Source organism: Phyllostomus discolor, chromosome 7 (assembly GCF_004126475.2).
Source record: "Phyllostomus discolor isolate MPI-MPIP mPhyDis1 chromosome 7, mPhyDis1.pri.v3, whole genome shotgun sequence".
NCBI lineage: Eukaryota > Metazoa > Chordata > Mammalia > Chiroptera > Phyllostomidae > Phyllostomus > Phyllostomus discolor.
Genome location: NC_040909.2, coordinates 120898614 through 120916814, shown reverse-complemented (window position 1 = coordinate 120916814; position 18201 = coordinate 120898614). Strand labels below are relative to the sequence as shown.

Genomic DNA, 18201 nt, shown 5'->3' with positions numbered 1-18201 from the left:
GTGAAGTTTTATACACCTCATACACTGTCCCTGGCCAAAAAAAATATATATATATATAGACATATATGTCTAAACTACTTATTAAACTCTTAAATAGCAAGTAAAGGGCTTAATATCTCAAAGAATTTTAGGTAATTTTTGGTAATCTTTTACTGGCTCTCTCAGATCAAATACCTAGACTTAGTGTTTAGATTATTAACTCCTATGTAACTCATACACCACAAATGGGTGAAGTTGATACAGCCCATCCCGGTGCTGGTAGTGACAGCTTGATGATTAATTACATGTGTGTAACAAAATCTTCTCTTCTAGTTCCATTTATAAGAGATAGATGCAAGCAGTGTGAAATCATGAATACCTTGAACACGATGAACCTTGGTTTAAAGTTAGAAACAATGGATGTATATACACAACGTGCATATTAGAAATGCTAATTTGGAATTATGACTGAAGAAATATGTAAATGTTGACAAATTCCATTAAAACCCGTGCTTTAAAGGATGGAAATGTAAAAGAGCTCATCAGAACATTATGTCGCTTGAATTTATTATTTCTTTTGTGGTAAAGATTATTATTCTCTAGCTTATCATTTAAACAATGGCTATGCAAAATTCTCTCACTTGCATAATAATAATTTTTACTCAGAGTTTCCTTCTTTAAACATTGGCTTGTCATGCCTTTGTATCCGGACACATGGAAATGAATGCTTGATGTTGTCAAGGAAACCGGACATATGCAATCTGTGTGTTTAACTTGTAACTAAATTTGGCACTATATTAATTTGAATAGTCCATAAAATCTATATAAATGTCAGTTTAAAAAAGTAAAAGGGTTAGCCTGATTATAATTTAAAATATACTTCTCTTTCATTTAAAATCCACGTCTATCCTCAGTAAATGAAATAATGTTACAGAATTTAAAGAGTGGTCAGCCTATGTTGAAAGTATCTACATCTTGATTTTTCTTTTTTTTTCCTCATTTGTTTCCCCTCTAAATGGTTAATTGAACCTGGCATCCTTATATTCCTCTTGGTTTTGTTATTTTCTTTGCCCCATGAAGGTTACCTGCCAGAAAACCTAGTCGTTCAAACGGTAGAAACTGTATTCATCATCAATGGCAGTGCTTCAACAGAGAACACAGCCACTAAAGCTCATGAACAGGTTGGAGCAGCAGGAGAGTCTCTTGGTATTTACAAAGCTCTTCACTCCTCTGTAGCTCAAGAGCTAAAAGTGCCATTGCAAAATAGCACAAAAATTACCATGATTTTGTTTTCTTTTTGTCAGCGTTCAATAAGACTAACTCAGAAAAATATTTCCTAAGGATCTGTTTATGTGCCAACTACAGAATGAGTTGTTGAATGCAGAAGGAACAGCCAGGTATTATCTCTCTCAGGAAGATCATAATACAGTGACTGAGGAAAATGTACCCAACTATTCAAACACAAATGTCCTCAAAGATGAGATATTTGATTCTCAGTGAATAATGCCCTGATCCTCCCTCCCTGCGTTCTGCTCATTCCAATCTAACCGCCACACTGCTAATGGTGCTCTCCATGCAGCAAAAAGGTCATCCTATTACGATTTTACTCTCCGTAACTTTTCATTGTCTGGAGTTAGAGTCGGAAACCTCCCTGGATCTTATCTTTCAGCTTTCTCACACTGTTTTTGTCTTCCTCCACACAATCGATTTTTTATCCAATTATTCACAATTTTCTGAACCCAACAAGCTGTTTCACACTTCTCCTCTGGGCATTCAGTAAATTCTGCCTGAATCCCTCTTCTAATTTTAATTCAACAGCACATTACTCACCCTTCAAGAGAAAGTTCAAATATGTTTTCTTCTCTGGAGTTTTCCATAATCCCACCTATTATAAAAGAACACTTCAGTTTTATAAAACCTCCCCTTATAGATGAGTGGGGACTCCAAAACTGAATTTATTTATTAAAAATTTGTGCATTTGTTCTTATATGTTTAAACTTCAGTCACCCTCAAATTACCCTTTATTTTATGCAATATACTTATTGAGAACTTTTTCCCCATTGCTCAAAACAGTTTTTGAACTTGTTGATTTTAATGCATTTTTGTGCTTTTACCATTTTGTTGTTGTTTTGCCTCTTCCACATCCACAAAACATTCCCCCTTTGAGGACTTTTTTCATCCAGGCGAATAAACAAAAATAAAGTCACTCAGGGTGAGATCCATTGAATAAGGAGTGGGAGCAGAGGGGTCCTGTGGTTTTTGAACAAAAACTGCTGGACACTCAGTGTGGTGTGGGCAGATGCGCTCATAAATCACCCCTTGTGAAATGGGAAACAGGTTGAAATAGTCTTCAAGAAAAAACTCACTGAAACCAAATGCAGCCCCTCATAACAATGCCGGCTAGGACACTGATACAGACGGGTCCCTAGAACGCTTACCCATCCTCCAGGAAAAAATTTCATTGTATTGGGTCCCCCTCATATATTACATAACCCATAACTAGATGGCAATGCCATACTCATCTTTATTGTTCCAACAGCAACCCCCTTTTTGTCACTGTTGGTGATTAATGACTGTTCAATAAAGCTGAACAAATGATTTAACCTAAATCACATAATGTAATATAGGATAAAATATGTCCTCAAAAGTTTGTTTACCATGAATTTTTTTTTCTACAATGAAAATCTCATTTTTACATTCTCCATTATTTAAAAGCTGAACTCAAAGTTAAAGCAGCATTCATTTTGCGAAGTTTCAGATTTTGATGTGCAGATAGCTTCAGCAACTTAGCCTACTAAAAATAATTTTCATAATTATCATGCTCTCTGTTAAGTAGTGTGTTGGTTCTAAATGGAACACCTGCTAAAATAGCTTTCCAGTTCTGATCTAAAGATAACTTCTTTTTTTGTCACCTGTAGATTTTGTATGACATAGTTTTAAATGTAGCTCTCCTGTAAATTAAACATATTTTATTATATAGATTCTTTTTAAATTAAACATTTAAAGGTAGTGACTAAATTATATAACTTAGGTTGTTTTTTATAACATATTATCTTAGGATTTTATTTATTTTTATTGAGGGAGGGCAGAGAGAGAGAGGGAGAGAAACATCTATGTGAGACAGAAACATCTATTGGTTGCCTCTTGCACATGCTCCAACTGGGGACTGAACCCACAACCCATGCATGTGAGCTGACCAGGAGTTGAACCCACGGCCTTTTGCATTGCAGGATGATGCCCAACCAACTTAGTCACACCAGTCAGGGCATTTTTTCAAACAATGCATTTTAATCCTTAAATATTGTTTGCAAGTTGCCTGAGGCAGTGTTTGTTTTTTTTAAATGAAATTTATTGGGGCAACATTGATTAATAAAATCATATAGGCTTCAAACATACAATTCTATGCTACAACATCTGTATATTGTGTTGTGTGCTGGCCACCAGAGTCACATCTTCTGTCACCAGGTATTTGATTGTATTTTTGCTTTACTAACTCCCCACTCCCCTTCCCTCTGGTACCTACCTGGTGCCATACATAGTTATTATAATATTATTAACCATATTCTCCATGTTGTACTTTACATCCCTGCAACTATTTTGTAATTGCCAGGTTGTACTTCTTTATCCCTTCACCTTTTTTGACCGAGCCCTAGAGTTTCTTTTTATGCTAGTTTCGTAAAAGTTGGGTTTTAGGATTATTGTGGTTTCAAAGAATGACTAAGGAAGTAGTTCAGTGCTCTGGAATACTTTGAATAGCATAAAAGTGACAGGTCTTTTTAAGAGGAAGAAAGACCCTAGCTATAAAACCATTTGGTAATTTTACCTTAAATGTAAATACTTAGCAAATTTTATTTTCCCCCCAGTGGCTATAAATCTCTTCAAAACTCTTCTTGAATTAATGTTGGTCATTTAATGTTGTTACAAAATGCCCTAAGTCATAGTAATAATTTTCAAATATATTGACACATATATTTAGTTTTACAAAAACCACTTTCTGAAAAATTAACAAAGATATCTTTCTAGATGCTATGTTTATAGCACACATTAATTTCAAGGAGTAACTTTTCCTGTCTCTTTGTCTTCACCTGCTCTTTTGCCTCCTCAGAAATCACTCCACTCTCTTTGAGTAACTGCTCTCCCTCAGCTTCAGTGAGCCTGACCTCTTCTAATTCCGTATGGCTCTAAGGTTTGGGTTGGACAAACCAAAACTCCCTTGATACACTTGTCATTTTAGGAGGGGGAATTGATATAGATTCTGGGTGAAAACAAATCTTTTTTCTGAGCTTGTAAACTCTTAAGGGCCATTTAACTTGGTGCCAAGAAAGGCCAACTTTTGTTACCTTGTGTCAGAAACTTGTCAACAGAGCCAAGGCAGAACCAACAGATGGAGGAATGAAACACAGTACTGTGGACATAATTGAAACCCTGCATGCCTAAAGGGAACACTATACCTTGGTTTTCCAATTGTGTGAGGCTATAAACCTATCCTTGTTTAAGCCGTGGGGAATTCTACTTCTGTCACTTATAACTAAATGAATCCTGATTAACACACTTGTCATCTCTTTGTTGTTTAATTCTCTCAACTTGTAAAAAAGTGAATGTCTATATTTCAGTTTAATTCAGTCAGACACATATTTCTTTATTTTGGATATGTGTTGGTCCTGGCTGGGTAGATCAGTGGGTTAGAGCATTGTCCGTATAATGCAAGGTTGCAAGGTTCCTGTCAGGGCACATACAAGAATCAAACATGAACAAATAGATCAATAGCACAGAACAGAAAGACGAGAAACAAACCCACATAAATATAATCAACTAAACTGTGTGAAGGAACACAGGCGATACAGTGGAGCAAAGGTAGTCTCTTTAACAAATGGTGCTGGAACAATTGACATGCATATACGTAAAATAAATCAAGCCATAGGCTGTACACCCCTCACAAAAATTAACTCAAAATGTGTCATAGACCTGAATCTATAGTGCAGAACTGTACAAATAAAATCATTGGACAGATGTGTAATGTGGAATTATACCCCTCCTCCTAAAAGATACTATAGGAAAAATCCTGGATGACTTTGAGTATGGTAATGAATATTTAGATATAACACCAAAGGTACATTCCATGAAAGAAGAAATAAATAAGCTAGGCTTCATTAAAATTAAAATCTTCTGCTTTGCAAAAGACTATGTAAAGAGAATGAGCAGAATGGTGGGAAATATTTGCAAAACATATACCTGATAATGAACTGTTTTCAAAATGTACAAAGAGTTCTTAAAATTCAATAAATAAATGAACAAATCAAATTTAACAAATGGGTAAAAGACATGAACAGACACCTCACCAGAAGACATATACATGGCAGGTAAACATATGAAAAGATGTTTAACATCATATGCCATTAATGAGCTTCAAATCAAAACAATGAGACACTCTTACATACCTATTACAATGGCCAGAATCCAAAATGAGGACAACACCAAATGTTGATGAGGATGGAAGCAACAGGAATTCATTCATTCATTCATTCATTCATTCATTATTGGTGGGAATGGAAAAGGTAGAGTCACTCTGGAAGACAGCCGGCAGTTTTTTTACGAAACTAAATATATTCTGACTGTATGATCCAGCAATCATACTTCTTTAGTATTTACCCAAATAATGGAAAATGTATAGCCATACAAATCCTGCACATGTATATTTATAGTAGCTTTATTCGTAATTACCAAGACTTGCAGCAGCCAAGATGTTGAACCCATCTCCAGTAGTTGAACACGTAAATAAACTGTGGTCCAGCCCTGGCTGGTATAGTTCAGTGGATTGAATGTGGGCCTGCAAACCAAAGGGTCGCCAGTTCGATTCCCAGTCAGGGCACATGGGTTGCAGTCCAGGTCCCCAGTAGGGGGCATGTGAGAGGTAACTACACATTGATCTTTTTCCTCCCTCTCTTTCTCCTTCACATCACCTCTCTAAAAATAAATAAATAAAATCTAAAACAAACAAACAAACAACTGTGTTCCATCCAGATGATGGAATATTACTTAGGGTTAAAAAGAAACAAGCTATCAAACCATGAAAGCACATGGAAGAAACTTAAATGCATATTGCTAAGTGAATGAAGATAATGTAAAAAAGCTGCATACAGTATTCCAACTATGTGACATCCTGGGAAAGAGTAAGCTATGAAGACAGTAGGAAGATCACTCGTTGCTAGAAATTAAGGAGGGTGGAGGGATTATTAGGCAAAGCAAGAAGATTTTTAGGGCAGTAAATCTAATCTGTATACTACAGTGATGAATACATGCCATTATGTAATTGTCAGAACCCACAAAATGTACACCATGAAGAGTGAGCCCTAATGTAAACTAAAGACATCGGGGGATGATGAGTCGATGTAGATCCGTTGGTTGTAACAAATGTTGTACTCTAGTGCAGGATGTCAAGACGGAGGGAGTGTGTGTGTGTGTGTGTGTGTGTGTGTGTGTGTGAGAAAAGAGCATCTGGGGACTCTCTATATTTTCTACTCAGTTTTACTATCAATCTGAAATTTATCTTAAAAACAAGTGTATTGATTTAAAAAATAAAATTTGCAAAACAAAACTTAATAGTACTCCTAAAGACCATTTGTAAAATGATACTGCTTTATGTTTATAGAAGTATAATATTTGAAAGCTTCAGGTTATTGCTCACATTGGTCCGTTAACACAGTTTTCTGGCTTCCTCTGCCACTCGGTGTCCATGGCATGGTGCCAGGCTAGGAAGAAAGAAGCAGAAAAATGACTCTGTGAGGGCCTCAGTCCACAGCATATTCTGTCCAGTACCCTAAACTGCCATTCATGTTGATTGTAGCTTTCACTGTATTTCAGACTACATTAAGTTTATTTCAGAGAAGTAACTTTGACTCAAATTGTCTTGCAAAACATCACTCAAGGTAATAATAATGCTATTTTCCTCTGGATATTTCCCTGGTGGTAATAAGGAGATAGAAACATTCTCTTTATCCTAATTCAATTGTGAAACTCAGTACAGTAGTCACCAAGTCAGGGCACATTCAAAGCAATTGCTAATGCAGAAGAAAATCTTTTTTTTTTCCTCTGTTACTTTGAAGAACACTACACACTTAGGTTAAAAGAGCTTTTTTATAAATACCTTGGTTTGTACTTTTTGAAATAATCATATCATCAGTATATGCTGGCAAATGTTATGGTCCATAAACATCATGAACAGCCAACATTTATTAAGCATCCTCTGCACATGAAGCTGTTAGACATATTAGATGGGTATTGTGAAGTAGATGAAGTGACTCATACAATAATAAAAATATAAAAACACATACAAAGTAACAGAATACAAAATAGAGAATTACATTGGCAACCAGTATCTATTTATCTTAAGCATGACTATTTTCTGTTCATGGTTTGTGTGCTGTGAAGTTATGTGGGAAGAGAAATCTCATCTTGCTTCTGCTTAAGCAAAGAGTCTGACAAAGCCTGGGAAAGTTTCGTGAATTTTTACACATATTTACAAAGATGTTATGTGATCATTATATTTGTATGTCTTTTATTTTGTGACACTGCATCTTCAAGTTGTGGTCAGAAAAGGTGTATAAGCATTGGGAAATCTGATGCTTAAAGCTTAAAATGGCAAAATTAAATGCCAATACATGTGCAAAGGCCACGTACATGCCAAATCATCAGATCTGGAGCCATAGTTGTGTTTAGGGTCCTTTCCCAAAATAATTTATAAGAGAAATAAAAAAGTAAGATGAGATTAATTAGTTTACATTTCTGTCATCAGTTTTTACACCAGTGAAACAACTAAAAATACTTACCCAAGGGTGTATTTCTCAAACAACCAAGATAGAGAATTAAAAAACAAAGACTTCTGAAGGAAGTATAATGAAACAATATAATATCCATGGCTTTAAAACCAAAGCATAATTTTTAAAACTTATTTAAATGTTCATTAACATCCAGGAATATATAATTGGACTTTTGGTCAAACTCACACCACTTCAAGTCTGTCGTTCACAGTGTGTTTTAAGGCAATTCTCCCATCACCTTTAGATCTGAAGACAGAAGAAGGTCCAAACGGAACAAGAAACAAAAGAAGAAGAAACAAAACAGAAAGTTTCAAGACACTGTGGAAGTAAACCTGTAACAACAAGATTTGGAAAGCTAGCTATAAGATTTGGATACCAACATACCAAAAGAAAAAACAAAAGAAATTATGTCTTTCTAAACAATTCAAATTCTCAGCACCTAAATCGTAGCTAATTTTAATGTTTATATTTATAAGCTGATGGTTTATTTATTTATTTTGGGGGGGGCAGGGCATTGTATAGGGACCATAAAAAACTAAAAAAATATGAATCAATAGTAAAGAAAAATGTAACGATCATAAAAGAATAGTCCCATTGGGTTAGGGCCCTACATGATGGTGTCCAGTGCTCTCCCTTTGACAGCGTACATGAGCGGGGTGTGGTCACTGAGGAAACTCAGCTGGTGCTGCTGTTGTGTCTCCCGCATTCTAAATAATTGTCAGTGACTGTTGGCAGACAACATTATATTAGTTTCAGTGTACTCCCAGTGACTAGACATTCGTATAACTTACAATGTGATCACCCTGATATATCTAATTTGAGTGAGGAGCCAATTCAAACTGGAAATCGGGCTCTATGCCTCTCAAAGGTATGCTGACCTCTGAAAGCCTGCTCTCTCCATGTGTGGCTTACTTAGAACTGTCTGTAAGAGATGGTAACTAACATTGTTTGCACACCCACTATACACCAAACATTGTGCTACAAGTTGTAACTATGTGATCTAATTTAATCTTCATGTGTGCACACAGTGTCAGTTTGCCAGAGCCAAATTTAAATAACCACGGAACTTCAAGACCCACTCAATTTTGAATACTCACTCATACATGTATTTTGCTTGCTTCCAACTAGTCTATAGTGGGGAAAAATCAATGCAAGTATTTAAATATATTTATTCAAAATATTTAAATATAAAAGAAGGATTGGTTTCCATTTATCTTAGAAAAACCTAATTTATAAATCATTCTTTTTTTAATTAGAATTTTTATTTATATATTTTCAGAGAGGGAAGGGAGAGAGAGAGAGAGAGAGAGAGAGATCAATGTGTGGTTGCTGGGGGTCATGGCCTGCAACCCAAGCATGTACCCTGACTGGGAATCGAACCTGGGACACTTTGGTTCACAGCCTGCGCTCAATCCACTGAGCTACGCCAGCCAGGGAATATAAATCATTCTTAATATATAAGTAAAAAGTAAGGGATTCAAAAGGATGAATCCTTAACACAGTGATACTTCAAATTATAACTCACATTATTCATTCATGCATCAGACAAATACCATGTGTGGACCTACACTGCGAGGTGATGTGGACAGGAGCTTTTATTTTAAGGCAGTCCCTGCCTTTTCAGACAAGGCATAGACATAAATAAAAGTACATTGTGGTGCATGCAATAATAGAAGCTTGGACTAATTGCAGTGGTAACACAGAGGGGAGAGTAATTGATTTGACAGGGGACAAAGCATCAGGACAGGCTCCAGACAGGAGGTGGTATCAGGTCAGCAAGGGTGGAGATGGAAGGGGTGGATCCTGGACAGTCTGTAAAGCACATGGGCGAAGATATAGAATGATGAAAGGCCTGGTTCAAAGGAGTCAACTACAAGTAGTTAATATTTCCACAGCTTAATGGTGAGAAGGAAGGAACACCCACAGAGGAGGCTAGCATGTGGGAGTCTAGGAAGGGATTTCAGCCGTCTACAGTAACCTGTGACTATTTGGATAATATTGTTTTGAAATTTTTATAGAAGGGGAATTAAAGAAGAAAAAAAGTGAACCAAGAATCTATTTTAATCATCCACAAAGGAGATAAGCCCAAACCTGATACAATGGCAGTTGAGGTTGTAAGAAGGCAGGAGAATCTGTAGACAAAATTGGCAGTTGCTAGAACCCGAACAGATGTGGTAAGAATTGTGTTGAATAAAGTACAGGGGATAACTAAAGTTTGTGCCCAGCTTTTCTGCTTGAGTGATGAGGTGAACAGCGGTTACATTAAGGACATATAATATTGGGAAGGAAGATCAGATGTGAAAGTAGAAAAATAAAACAGGTTTAGGCTTGTTGCATATAATTTCCCTGTGAGACATCAAATTGGCTGTCAATATGCAACTGAACTCAAGAAATAGATCTGGGCTCTTTATTTGGGATTTCAGTTGCATAGAATAGGAGGGTCTCATGGGGAACAAGTAGTTACTACCAGCTATAATGTAGTGTTTATAATGTATGTTAGTATGTTATAGAATGAACTCCACAAGTCAGAGATGTGCTACATATCTGAACTAGAACTCTTGGTAGATATGGTGGTAATTAGGTGACTGGAAACTCAACAATGCACCAAAGTGTCTCTGGGAAAGTTTTTAGACACAGTATCGTAGACATAGATGTTGAGTAGTCATGCGTAGGAATAGACATGATTCCAGATATCACTCACAAATGTGTAATGATGGGTTTGAATGCCGATAAATTTATAGGTTTGGGGAGGAGGGACAAATCAAGAAAGTGTGGATTTTCATACTTGATGGTTTAAATTTTCTCTCAATTTGAAAACAAAGATGCTCAGAAAATTTACAATGAGAGGACAAGGGGTTGTGAAGGGTATCAAGGTGGATGTAACTACTTTGACTTCACAATGCTTTAGGTTCAAAGGTAACAAGAAAGGCTGTCTTGCTTTCTTGAAAGCTCAAATTATTCATCCCCTACATTTTTAAATGTTTTTTGGTTGGTCTCTACTTTGGCAGAAAATATAATAATATATCATTATTTTATCTATGACCCCACTCTTATTTTAATCTGATTTCTAAAGAATCAGTTTTTGGCCAAAATATTCTTAATTATGTCTTGGTTAGACAAAGCTTCTCCCCTAGTAAATTCATTAGAAGCCCATACATGCAATATTCTGTGAGTTCTTCGTGTTCAAGGGTATTTTTCTATAGCTTTAGCTTTCTTTTTTACTTGAAAGACAGTTTAGTTGAGTATTCTGTTCCATTAACTTTCTTGAAAATACTTCTTCACTGCTGCTTTACTTTGCATGTTGTTTTGAAAAATGATGCTTCTAATTCTTATGTCTTTGTGAGTCATTTCAACTTATTACCTGGAGTCTTTGAAGGATATCCTTCTGTTTATTTAACAAATTAATTAGAATTTGCCTCACCTTTCTCTGGCACCCAGTAGGTCCTCTCGAGTCTAGACTTGCCACTTCGTTTACCTTTGGAAATTTTCTTTGGTTATATAAATGCAAATATTAATTTGATTCTACTATTTTGATTTTCTGCTTAAAGGACACTACATTAACTCATGCTACTTGCCTGTCTTCCATTTCACCTACTTTATCTCTGACCCATTTCAGTTTTTTCTCTGATTGTTACAGACCTGGGTTTTACTTTTTACTGCTTTTATTTAATCTCCTTTCTAAAATATTCATTTTAATCTTTCTCCCCAGGTACCTTCTGATTTATGTTCACTTCTAGTATAATTTTATTATTTTCTTCTATTTCTTCCCTGAGTTAAATTAACTTTTGTTTCATTATAACCTGTTTTATGTCCATTTTTAGTTCTACTATTTATGTTTCTGATTCAAGGAGGTTTTTAATCTCCCTAGTTGGTTCTCTGAATATAGTTACTTTAGTTTGGAGAGTTGTATTACCATTTTGTTCAACCCCATGGTTGTTTTCAGGTGAAAATTGTTATCATCTGGAATGTGTTAATTCCTGTTTCTGACTTATCACAATAGTTTTGTGTAGATATGGTTGGCTTTTTCCTATTTTTGTTCATTTTATGGGCAGCATTCCTAGTTTGAAAATACTCTCTTCTGTTTTCTTTATAGTTTTGTTTGTTGGTTTGTTTTTATGGGATGGTGTTGGTGGGGGTAAGAGAAGGGCTGACAGGTCTTGTTTCTCTCATGTCTCTTTGGGATTCTTTTTTGTTTGTTTGTTTTTATTTAATAAATTTTATTGTATTTTTATTACCTGTCATACCACCCCCCCCTGCAATCACCACACTGTTGTCCATGTCTATGAGCCCTTTTCCTTGTTTCATCAATTCCTCCAACCCCTACCCACTCCCTTAGCTGTCATCCTGCTCTATATTTATGAATCTGTCTTTATTTTGCTTGTTAATTCAGTTCGTTCATTAGATTCTACATATGAGTGAAATCATGAGGCATTCGTCTTTCTCTGCCTAGCTTCTTTCAATTATCATAATGTTCTCCAGGTCTATTCATACTATCACAAAAGTCTATCTGTACTATCCATTTTATCACAAAGGGTAAAATTTTCTTCTTTTTTATAGCCAAGTAGTATTCCATCGTGTAAATGTCCCGTAGTTGTTTTATCTGCTCATGTCCTGATGAACACTTGGGCTGCTCCCACATATTGGTGATTGTAAATAATGCTGATATAAACACTGGGTGCATAGGTTCTTTTGAATTGGTGATTCAGGATTCTTAGGGTATAATCAAGGCAGTGGAATTACTGGGTCAAAAGCCAGTTCCATTTTTAGTTTTTTAAGGAAATTCCATACAATTTTCCACAGTGGCTGCACTGCTCTGCATTCCCACCAACAGTGCACTAGGGTTCCCATTTCTCTACAACCTTGCCATCACTTGTTGTTTGTTTATTTGTTTATGATGGTCATTCTGACTGGCGTGAAGTGGGATCTTATTGTGGTTTTAATTTGCATCTCTCTGATGGTTAGTGCCACTGAACATCTTTTCATACATCTATTGACCATCTGTATGTCCTCTTTGGAGAGGCGTCTGTTCAGGTCCTTTGCCCACTTTTTAATTGGGTTATTTGTTCCTTTCCTTTCTTTTTTTGTGTTGAGTTTTTAAATTCTTCATAAATTTTGTATATTAACCCCTTATCAGATGTGTTGGCTAATATGTTCTCCAATTCTGCGTGTTGTCTTTATTTTGTTGATGTTTTCCTTTGCTGTACAAAAACTTTTTAGTTTGATGTAGTTCCATTTGTTTATTTTTTTTCTTTTGTTTCCCTTGCCAGGGAGTTGTATCTGATAAAATATTGCTAAGAGCTATGTCTGAGATTTTGCTGCCTGTGTTTTCTTCCAAGATTTTTATAGTTTTGGTTGGTAAAATTGGACAGATACATGCAGAAAAATGAAACTAAAGCACCTTCTTACACCACACACAAGAATGAATTCAAAATGGATTACAGTCTTTGGGATTCTTTATTTCTTTTTCTGTATTTCTTCGTGATTTCCCTTCACTGTCTTATTTCCAAGGAGTACTATCATTTCACTATATATGTGTATCTGCCTTGTAATTAATGCTCTCTGAGACTGCTGCTCCTAGTTCCACGTACTTTAAGTTTCCTCTATTTATCTCATGCTATGAACTACTGAGTCCCAGTACTATATTTAGTACTTTGACAATTAATATTTAACTTTCTCTTTATGGGGGTGATTCTATCTGTGCTTTGCTTATTTCCTTGTTGTTCTTTTACTCTATTTTCAACAGACCTTTTTTCCCCCACAGACCTTCTTAAGCTTACCATCCTGTGCTCAATATTCATAGTCAGGAAGGTAGCTCTTTCTTTTCACTGGTTATAGACGAATTGTAACATAGTGTTCTGAAGCCATAGGTCTTGCCTGGTTTTATTTTCATTCTTGTTTATTTACATAGTTTTTAGGGGCAGTGCAGGGGAGGTTCAGTATCAGGCAGCCACCATCTTTCTCCAGTCATAATCACGTAGTCTTGGCATTTAGAGATGACACCGATCTTGCAATTAGTTCATCAGGTTCCTATCTCTCAGATCAGCTGTGACCTTGCAGGGTTAAGAGCTAAAGTCAAAGGATATGTATGAATAGAAAAAAAGGAGTATCTATAGGTGAAGATAAGCTGATGTAGTGATACTAATTCTAAATAATGTTTTTAATATTCAGTCTTATAGTCATAATGTCTGCTTCCTGTTCACTTTGCAAGCAACTGTTTGGAATGCAATGCTGCTTTAGACCTAGCCCCAAGCTTATTTTGCCCACTGTTACCATTCCAAACCTCTGAGGACTAAGACTCACAAAGCAGTTCCTCTGGGGTGAAGCCCCGCCCCCATTTTGAAATTACTCTGTTGATATTATTTTTCACAGAAGCATGGATCTAGTGCTTATTTCTTTTGACTTTAAACTCCACACAATGCTAAAGGGGGTAGGTGTTGTTATTCACCAGTCTGTACACGATGGGTTAACTGAGGCCCAGACAGCGTGAGGCACAGGGCCACATAATTCCCAGTCCAGATTTGGACCCAGGCCGTCTGGTTTTAGTATCCATGCCCCTAGTCACCAATCTGTTCCTTTCTAAGAAATTGTTGGCCATTTTGTGACCTGACTACATTGATATATCATCCCATATCTCAGTTCTGTTTTGCTTAATCCACTGTCCTATTTTATGTTGTTTCACACCAATGTTATGCATTTGTGCAACCAAAGTTAACCACTCCCTCTGCAAGCAGCCCAAGTCCAATTATTAAAGTAACATTTCTAAGGTGTCATGTTTTGCTGTAAATTCTTACAAACCTAAACTGCTTGTATACTATCCTCTTTCATCTTTGGTTCATGTACAGATTCATAACCTCAGTTTTTCTACAAAATTTTTCTTGCGCTTTTTTTATCCCACTTGTTTTTACTTCAGGAGTCCCAGACTTTCCCACAGTAAGTGAATTATCAAAGATAACTCTACCAAGTATTGTACCTTCCTCTGAGGTAAGCCCTCACTAACTGTTACTCCTGAACGTTCTTCCTCTTTACAAAACACTTGAAAGCAAAGTCATTATTTACATTTTACAATTGTTTTAAAGGTTCACTATCTTGCCTAAGGTCACAAATCTAGTAAGTGGTTGAGCTGGGATTTAAAGCCCCCAGTTCTAATTCCAGGATTCTTAACTACTGCAATTTGCTGTGCCATTAGAAAGACTGATCTCCAAAGTTAGAGCACAAGTTCTGTCTCTCTGGAACTGCTCGTCCTCTTGTATTAAAGTGTCCCTTGACCATAGAGAAGTGGCCAATTATCAAAAGGAATCAGCCTTTCTACTTCTGCAGCCAGGAGGACAGCAAAAGTGCTTTCTCAAGGTTTTGCTTTCACTGTTTATTGTCTACTGTGTGATAGTTGTGTCACTGGTAAAAATGCTGATTTTTAAAAATGGTGGCATAGCCCTCATTAGATTTTCACAGGTATGAGTTGCTGAGACATCTTTATTTATAGCAACAACTTGTTGCTATTTTATAAATATATATATATTTTTATTATCAAAATATATCATATAGCTTACTGAATTCAAGTTCCTGGGAGACACAACCAGAAAAAAAATACATACAAAGCATAAAAGAGAAATTGATTTCTGATCCTTGAATGGAGAGAGAGGCCCTCAGTTCTAATCCTAAGTGTTATGTTTCATGTCTTTACAAATTCCAACCAAAAATAAAATATTGCAAAAACACTGTTTTCTGAACAATTTAATTGTCATTAATCTTCCCAGTGTGGAGTAACATGGATTAGATCAAATCTGGGTAGGTTAAATTTTTCTTTGTTACACTGTTTAATGCATGTGAATTTTTTCTCCTCCTTCCCTGGCGGAGGATACCTGGAGAGGAGAACCCTTTACCGAAACAATCACTGATCCTCCAGAAACCTTCTCCATCAGAGGAAGCTCTGTAAGGGAGGGTCTAAGGAAATGAGAGCAGTATAGTGTGGGCTAACTCACAAGCATAGAAGAAACAAAATACTTTAGGAAAGAGTTAGCAGCCCAGATCACAGTCCTCCTGTAGGCAATAGAGAACTCTAAATGCTCCACTGGTCTCCACCCAGAAATTAGCAGCTGATGGAGGTAGGTGAAGCTTGCTATAGTTCCTGATGTTCACAATGAGCATCTGGAAATGTATCCAGGAAATCTGTCTGATTTGAAGTAAACGACAGTGAAGTTAAGGTCTAGACAAAGCAATCAGTTGGCATACACTATTAATGAGAAATTGAAATAGGAAATTGGAAACAGGGGACATTGGGGGAAAAGCAAGCAAATAAATACTTAACTATGGTAAGCTATTTGAAAACACTTATTCAGTAAGAGAGTCATAATGGACACATGCACAAGATATATTGTACTGGAAAACTCCTCATGTGGAAAGCCAAGGACTCTGATCACCCGCCCACTGGATCACAGTGACTCATTTTTATCATTGTCCAAGAAAAGGTGTGTCCTGACTCAGGGCCTTGACTGGATTAAGAAACCCTGTCTCACACTTTCAACCACCTAATCATCACATCCTAAACCCCTTACTTTCTTTTTCTGTCCCTGCATCTACCTGTTCACTGATTCTCTCTGACATTTACTCTTGTATCTTGAATCCATTTCCTTGTTAATATTCTCTTATCCAGAACCACAATATCTTGCAATTTCTTGCAGGAACATTTAAAACATCATCCCATCTAATTTTAGTTTTCCTCCAAAGAGTAAATTTGAAACATAAATCTTGCCATGTTACTTCTTACTGTTAGTGGCTACCATTTATCTCTCTAGCAAAGTTAAATATCTTTACAAAAGTATTAAAGGCTCCCACAATTAAATCTGATGACCCTATCCACCTCTTTTCCTCATTGTTCCCATCACCTCTGTTCACTGTGTGTATCGATAGTTTGTTGAGCAAGCCATGCTCTTGTCTCTCTCTCCCTTGCTGACTTTATATACCAGACCTGTAGTGTCCTTCCCTTGTGTGTTGTTGAGATTCTTCCTCTCCTATCCTCCTGACCCAACCATAGTCAATATTTCCCCAGAGTCTAAAACATTCTTCTGCACAAATGTTTGCTAACCTCTTTTGTGAAGGTTCCTTAATTTTCAAACTTACTAATGCAAACAGTAAAGAATTTTTAATTGGTTGTTTTGAACATATACACTGCTAAAAAATTTAATTGTACTTATCCCCCCTAATTACTAAAAATAATTAAGTTGGCTATATTATACAAATTGCTTTTCACCAGTCTTATGCTATTCTTTTATTTACCATTGTTACATACTTTAACAGTGCATGTTTTCAAGAAAAACTTCCCGTTGTGTCACAATACATAGCAAAGAATCACCTTTAACTCATTTCAATACCTCAAAAATGACCATTTACATATATTAAATGTATATAATACTGTAGTATAGATTCAGAAGTAAAAGCAGAAGAAGCCTGTATTAATGTGCTTATCACATTTTATATGTCCAAAGAACAAATATATGCAAAGACTATATTATATCCATTTTTAACAATAAAAATTTCATAAATCTCTTAATTATAACTTCTTAGTCATTACTATTTTGTAGGAGAAATAACAAATGAAAAGAGACTATATATTTAGTCTCCAAATTTATATATTTGAGCATAAATATGGTGAATTGGAATTTTAAAGAAATATTTGAAATATACGTATTTTATTTAAGACTAAGGTAAAATTAGGCTTAATTGCTGTAATCAAAGTATAAGCTTATTAACTTCAGGGAAAAAGTAACTTTTTTTGATCTCAAACTTACTGTTTGGAGTACTTTTCTTCTTCTTTGCCTTGTTCTAATTTTGATGCTTTTATTAAATCTCTATATGTTTAGGTATATTTTAAGATATATTTAAGATATATTTAATTTTAAATATGTTTAAGATATATTTATATCCTAAAGGACATTATATTGATTTTATATGAAAAACATGAACAGGAAGTTTTTAAATGTTTGCTTATAAATGAGAATGTTCCCTCTACATTCATTCAATAGTCCTTTAAATCTTGTCTAGTAAGCAAATATAACCACAGAAACCATGGGTGTATTTCTAAAAGACTTTTTTTCCCCATTAAGATTGCCATTTCTTAGTTCATTTCAACAGCATAGTATTTGCTGCAAAGTCTCTTATATTACTTCTTTTGGAAGTGGTTCTTTTTTTAAGCCAGGTAGAAAAGTAAGATATTATGTTGAACCACTTAATAAATTTGTTCTGATAATAGAAAGCATTTAAAACTTTAGGGAAATTCAGTATTTTCAGCTGCCTATAAGTTAAAAGGAAAATACATAATTGAATTTTTCAAAAGTATGAGGCTGCTAGCTAGGGAAAATAAAACACTGAGGAATTTGTGTCAGGGAGAAAATCGGAGAAGTGTCTATGC

The 18201-nt window shown here is 35.7% G+C and overlaps 1 protein-coding gene across 1 annotated transcript in view; it reads left to right on the top strand.

The window, feature by feature from the left end:
* Positions 1–18201, top strand: part of CSMD3 (CUB and Sushi multiple domains 3) — an 893237-nt gene that overhangs the window by 473712 nt on the left and 401324 nt on the right.